The sequence below is a fragment of the Panicum virgatum genome, chromosome 1N (assembly GCF_016808335.1).
Source record: "Panicum virgatum strain AP13 chromosome 1N, P.virgatum_v5, whole genome shotgun sequence".
NCBI lineage: Eukaryota > Viridiplantae > Streptophyta > Magnoliopsida > Poales > Poaceae > Panicum > Panicum virgatum.
Genome location: NC_053145.1, coordinates 33,770,752 through 33,777,947, shown reverse-complemented (window position 1 = coordinate 33,777,947; position 7,196 = coordinate 33,770,752). Strand labels below are relative to the sequence as shown.

At 48.2% G+C, this 7,196-nt stretch overlaps 1 non-coding gene across 1 annotated transcript; it reads left to right on the top strand.

The window, feature by feature from the left end:
• The first annotated feature begins 580 nt into the window (after positions 1–580).
• LOC120657926 lies at positions 581–684 on the top strand. The gene has a single exon (XR_005668455.1). It is a non-coding gene; the product is annotated as a small nucleolar RNA R71 (small nucleolar RNA).
• Positions 685–7,196: the final 6,512 nt, after the last annotated feature.

Genomic DNA, 7,196 nt, shown 5'->3' with positions numbered 1-7,196 from the left:
TCATTGGCCAAGAGCTTTTTGTTTATATTTTCATTAATTTTAACTTGGCCAAGCACAAGTTCTCTCAAGGCGGGTTGGTTCGAATTGAAATTCGAATTGGAAGAAGAGTTATAATTATTACCTCCCTGAAATGGTGGACGTGGTTGGTCCACCCCTGGACTCCTTGTGGTGGACGATACCCATTGTTGTTGTTGTTGTTGTTGAGGTAGGCGCAATCTTCACGGGTCTCGGGGCAGTCGTTCCCCGAGTGTCCATCATTGCCACAGACTTCGCATGCGAAGTGCGAACCCATGGCGTAGACGGGAGCCTGAATCTGTCGTTGGCTCCCTTCCTCCATCTTCTTGATGAGGAGGTCAAGTTTTGTGGCAATCATATCCATCTCCTTGACGGTATGCATGCCTTTTGTGCGGGGCTGGAGTCGTTCATCGCTCCAGCCCTGATTGGAGACCATCTTCTCGACCAATTCTTTTGCTTTGGCTATGGTCAGGTCAAGAAGGCTTCTCCAGCAGCGGCATCAATATTGGCTCGAGATGTCATTGTGAGCCCATTGTAGAAGCTTTGCAGGACGAGCCACTCGTCCATGCCGTGATGAGGACAGGCCAGGATGTATTCCTGCAGCCTCTCCCAAGCTTCTGGGATGGATTCCATCCCCGTCTGCTGGAAACTTGATATTTTCCCGCGCAGGGCATTTGTTTTGCCCAGCGGGAAGAATTTTGCGAGCAACGTCTTGGAGCATTTGGTCCAGGTGTCGATGTCCTTTTCCTTATAAAACCACTGTTTTGCCTTCCCTAGGAGGGAAAAGGTAAACAGACGAAGCTTGACAACGTCAGCAGCGACACCCCGTATAACAACGGTGTTGCAGAGCTCCAGAAAATTCTGCAAATGTGCATTTGCGTCCTCGTTCGGCTTGCCATAGAATGGGCTAGCCTGCACCATGTTGATGAGGCTTGATTTTAGCTCAAAGTTCATATCCTCGACATTGATGTTGGGGCCAGTGGCCACATTGTCGGTGGAGGGGACGGAGAACTCATGGAGAGTCTTTTCAGCCTTAGCCTCAGGAACAAGTGGTGCTTCTTGAATGGGTTCCTGTGCCGGGAGGATAGTGAGAGGAGGAATGACGCGAGGTTGTGTCCTTCTCACGAGCTACTCTGGAATGTCTGTGTAGTTCTTCGGCAGGGAGAAACCGGTCATACACTACCCCTGTCTTCTTTTCAAATCAAAAATTAAGAAGACATATAGAGACATTAGCCTGAAAGAGCAAATACTATATCCTGAGTTCAAAGCCTAGATTAACATTAGTACAATATCTTTGTTCACTTGCCATCCCCAGCAAAGGCGCCAGAAATGCTTGTTGGCATTTCTTAGAGCAATCACTAGGAATGGTTAATCCCCGGCAACAGCGCCAGAAATGCTTGTTAGCGGTCCTTGGTGCAATCACTAGAAATGAGGGCGCCGAACCCATCCTAGCAATTGCACCCAAGGGGTGCCACTCTCGTGGTATAATCAATACGATTACAGAAGGATCTGCAAGCGCACGGATATACCGTTGTAGCATTTCACGCAGAGAGTAAGGGTATCGTCATTTATTTGTTTCCCAAAGGACGGCAGTGGCAAAGGTATTGTACTTAACATTAACCATGACATTGTGCCTCAAGTAATAGGCAATGCTCTAACAGGCGTAAGTCCTAGTAAAGAATAAGTAAGGGTAATGCGACACATCACACATCCACACTCCAAGAGGAAGGAATAAAAGAGAGAAACAATAAAAGAAAGGAACTACTCTACTCTATGTTAAGTTAGATGGAGCTTAAGCTATGTTAGGTGTCCTAGTGCTTCTATCCAAAGCTGGGGTTATGTTAGGACATGGTTAGGACTACAGGTGCCAGGAAAATGGGATAGCGGGGAGAAGGTCCCGCACCGGAGTACATCCAGTCCTGTTACCTCTTTGCATGAACTCCTATACCAAAGCCGAACGTTGGGGAGTATGCTAAAGCAACACCGCTGTTACGCCGGACGGACAGGGCTGTCACCACCTGCCATCTACCCCAGTCACACCGTGGAGCATGGTAATATACGAAGGATCCCGCATACCCAAGCACCACGCTCGTGTATGAAGTCACTACTCTAGTGCCCCCAGGTCTCCCATCCTTCGGGTGGACAAGTAAAACACTAGAGCAAGCCCGAAAGCACATCGAACCTCTATCCATACCCATATCATCTGGCCTAACCAAGACCTTAATATAACTCATGAACGAACTAAGCATGGATTGATAAAGTATCAAGATAGTAAAGGAACCATGGCATAACTCTATATTATGAATAGAAGCCTGACAAATTGGATACAAAGCCATACCGGGAGCCGAGGATTGCTCAACGACCCCGAGGACGACTTGCTCGCTAAAGAAGAACTAGCCTAGCTCCACTACCTAGCTAAGAGAGCAAGAGAGAGGAGAGCCTCCATGGAATGGTGGAAATGAAGTGTGTGTGTTGAGGGGGGGGGGGTGGAGAGAGGCCCTATTTATAGCTCTAGAGGTCGGTTTCCCGCCAACGCACATATGGAAGGTGATCAGGTGCCTTGGCAGCTACTCCTCCTCGAAGTGCACCTAGACGGGAACCAGGCCAGGTTCGGCCGACCCAGGGGGTCGGCCGACCCCATCTGGAAGCCCCTCGGTCTGATCCTTTGCTGAGTGGTTGATTCGTTGGATCTTATCCTTATCCTCTAGTGCATCTTGCGTGGAAGCCCTGTTTCCTCTGACATGTGGGCCCTCTTTGTAAGAGTGTGACGCCGGATGCGATATTCTGCGTAGTTGTATGGCGTCTGCTGCGTGTTTTCGTCTTATTCCGCTCCTGCTCTTCTGAAATGTACAAAACTCAAAAACAACTATGGAGCAAGGTTAGTGATACAAATATGCGAGTAAGGCATGTAGTTTTCCTTGATTATTGAGTATAGTTGATGGTTGAAAATGGCACTTAAGCACCGTCAACACTTTTATCGAGGCTTCACTCGAGGAACTATTGGTGCGTGCCGAATTGGGTTAGAGTTGCTTAGCAATGAAGATCAATGCACCAGGGCCCAGTCTTTTGGGTGGTTACACCACAGCTGGCATCAGAGCTCGCAGACAGCCTACCAGAGATGACATCCTCTGTTTTCTAAACAACAAATTAAAATTTGACTTCAAAACTACTTAAGTTTTTGAAAAGTCTAGGATCTTCAAGGACAAGTCTAGAACGTAAAGCCCAAGGGGATCTTATGGGTATAATTAAGTGGCTTATATTGTATGGCTAACTTCTAGCACATTATATTTCAGTATTGAAATTTTGCAATTTAAATTCTGCAACTACATCATCGCCGCGGAGGTATGCTTGCTTAGTTAGCTGAGGGAGTCTGACCTTCCCATCGGTGATGCGAGCCTGAACGTTGGAGCTCAAGCAGTGGCCTACTTGAGCTGCTGCCCATATACCAACCATCGGTTGAATATGTGGGGAGTAATGGTTCTAAATTAGAATTCAATTCCCCGTCCATAACGGTACACAATCAATACGTTATTTCGATGGCATATGCTTAACGTTGTCCATACGGCGGTAATTGTATGGATGCCGATTCTATAGTGATCGGTAATGTATGAAAACACTTTCGTGAGTGCTGGCACGGAAGGTTCATTTTATATACTGTCAATTTTCTGCAGGTACGCTAATTCGAAACCGAATCCTAGGATAGTTAGCTATATCGACTAGTTATATAGCGAGAGACGTATTATGTATGCCACCGAAGCTAACCGCGTAAGACCAATGTTACTTGGCAATTCTTTTATTTGGTGAGGACGATTAGGATCTGTATTCATTCCTAAATTTTCAGCAAAGAAATATTGAAAAGAAATTACAATCAAAAAGTTTAAAATCCATCTCCTCAAATCTGGAGATTCTGGTTTCCTCGAATATTTAAAATATGAAGATCTCCTCAAATCGAGTTTGTACTGATAGATGAAATGTAGCTACATAAAATTACAAGCCTCTGTAAAAATATGAGAATTTTGTAAGTTCCCTACCTTACTTTTTTCGAATTTATAGTAACCTTCTGCAAATCTGTGAACTTGGAGCAGTCTGTATAAACTGAATTTTTTGACCATCTTAAGTTGCTCATTTGAAAAATCATACAACATGAAAGTTTTAGTTAACTTAATGAAGAACCTACTGTACAATTTTGAATTATCTTGATCAAGTGGTTTGGCAGATATGGTCAAATTACACACTCTCTGGACAATCTGTTTTCTGGTTTGACATCGCTTCAAAACCCTGAACATATCACCTTGTTAGGATATGAACTGGCCTTAGCAATGACTAGATGAAATGGTCCTCACTACCCTAGACATCTTATGCAAATTTTTGATAATTTTCGGAGCATGTTATCTATTGTTTTGGTCAATTTCTTTAACTGTACAGAATCAGCCCATTCCTTTTTTTGACTATCAGCTGATCCATCGGTCTTTTGTTGGGGGCAGCTTCACCTGCTGCAGCACGTGCAGGACGCCCTTCACGCACCACCCAACGAGATGCAGGTGGATGGTGAGGACGAGCCCCAAGAGATCCAGGGTGTTTCTGAGATTGACTTTGAGGAGCAGGCGCCGCAGCCCGCGCAGGTCCAGACCCACTCTCCCGCAGAGAGCGAGGCATCGGTCAACATGTAGACCGAGGCGCTATTCCTGACTTTTGTAGACTCCTCTTAGTGTAGCCTAAATTTTGGATCATGGGCTACTAGACTAACTCAGAGTTGATTAACCCCCTTAGTACTGATGTGGGAGTAATCTCAAATAGAAGCGAGAAGATGATGGATGTAATGAACCTCTAATGCTACTTATGTAAAGTGTTGGCAGACTGTGAAAAGCTGAACGCAGCAGCTAGTCCGAATTTTTATCTTTACTTCCTTTCCGAATTAGCTCGTGAGTTGAATACCAAAGTTGTTCCAAATTTCATCGTCTAAATTCTCACAAAATTTCAGCTCAATCGGACATGTACAGCAGGAGATATACTCAAAATACAGAGGCTCTGTTTTCTGTTAAATCAGAAAACTAGATGAGTAGTAATTGAATTCTTTGACTGACCTACTCTGGGATTCTGACTTTGCGTTGACTACCAAAGAACTCCAGTAAAAATTACAAGTCCATATCATACACAGAACTCCAGTTATGCGCTCTTTCATATCGACAGGGCCTCAGGGCCCGGGCGCCGTGACGACTCGGCGCGTATCCGTGACTCCGCCAGCGACCCTGCTCGGGGGCTGGGCGCCATCTACGACCCGGTGCATCTCCGTGACTCAGCTAAGGCTTCAGGGCCTAGACGTCTGGACTACTTGGAAAGTCTCAGTGACTTAACCCAGGGCTTCAGGGTCAGGGTAACCGAGACAGGTTCGATCATTGTGGCAACCTTAGGGTGGCCAAACACTGATACCCTCAGGGGAGCAGTGTGACGAAAATATCAACTGGATATTCAGGCATTCGAACAGACAAGTTAAAGATCATTTCTTTGACCCTCGAAAAGCTTCTCCGAAACCTTCCGAGGCTCGGGGGCAACACCCAACGGGTGCGTCCAGGGGCGCATCCCGTTCTGGATCTGCAACCACGATGGACAACCTTAATGAGCACCGAAAAACTTCGCTCAAGTACCACAAAGTTCGACTCGGCCCTCCGGCACTCGGGGGATTGACGGAGGTAGACCTATGTACCTCCCTGCCGAATGGGGTCCCCGAACCCGGGAGACTACCCTGCTCGGTGACTCGGCTACAACTACTCGGTGTGCAGGACTCTGCTGTGCACAGAAGGGATCCCCAGAGGATTAGGATGAGAGGCTCCAATTAGAGGCCCGGATATCTAGTTATCTTAACCGACCTCCTTCCTTGTAAAACAACCCGAGTATATCATTCCTTGTACCCCTATGGCTCCTGGTCTATATAAAGGAGATGTAGGCCGACCCATAGACTCTCTCCACTTTTCGCAGCATTCCACAAACCCTAATACAACAACGAACACATGACGTAGGGTATTATGCTCATTGCGGCCTGAACCTGTCTATGTCCCTGCGTCTTCATGTTACCATCGAGCTCTTGGTCCTGAAATCCCCATCCTGAAACTCTATCACTGGGTACACCCCTGGTGGACTGGCCGGAATAACAATCCGATAGTTGGCGCGCCAGGTAGGGGACTCAGGGTTCATACGTCTAGTTCAATGGTAGCTAACACTGGTGCCGTCTTCTCCGCCAGCATCACCGCCCAGATGGAGGCGATAGTCGGCTTCTCCTTCACCTTCGGAAGCTTCCCGGAGGTCACGGTTCCCAGGAACCCCGCTTCCGGCTCCCCCGCCGCCGGAGGCAATGTCTTCGCTGGGGTTAGATCCGATCTAACCCCCCAAGCACCTGTCACCTCTTGGATTCCCGAATCCAAGAGCTTCGACGTGGCGACCACGCCAACCAGGTTGACCCGTCGCCCTGATGAGTCTGTTGACGATCTGATCTTCCAGATAGATCGCGTTAGTAGATCCATTGCCGAGTGTATTCGACTTGGTGAACTCGCGTTTCCCCACCGAGACGACCCTGACCGTGTTCTCCGTGAACTCGGCAGTGCTCCTACCAGGACCAGATCCGATCTGGTCACTCCGAGATCTGCCTCGCCTAGGGTTCCCGAACTCGAGGCGGATTACGCGATGGTCACTCCTTCCAGGACGACCCGTTGTCCAGCTAGATCTGCTGACGATCTTATCTCTCAAATAGATCGAGTCGGCAGATCCATTACCGAGTGCATCAGGCTCGGCGAGGACACGCTCCGACTCCACGACAACCCGGATCGGATCCCCTTCGGACTCCGCAACGCCGCTACAACGTACTCGGATCAGATCTGAGTGCGACTACCCGACCCGGCTACCCTCGGTCAGATCCGATCTGACCCAACCTTGAGAGAGGAACTTGGCTTCCAACACGCCTCGTTCACCCTCCCGCCCAACCGCTCTTCTACGACAGAGCATCGCCAGATCTTCGTCGTCTCCGACGACTCCGACACTCGTCCTAACGAGGAAAAAAAATAAAGGGAGTATCGACTTCAACGAAACGAGCTCCGTGCTGACAGAAGGCGCAACGAGGCGGGGATCCGGCAGTCCGAGCGCGACATGGAGAACGCCGAACGCCGCAACCCCAGGAATCAGCGCTCACC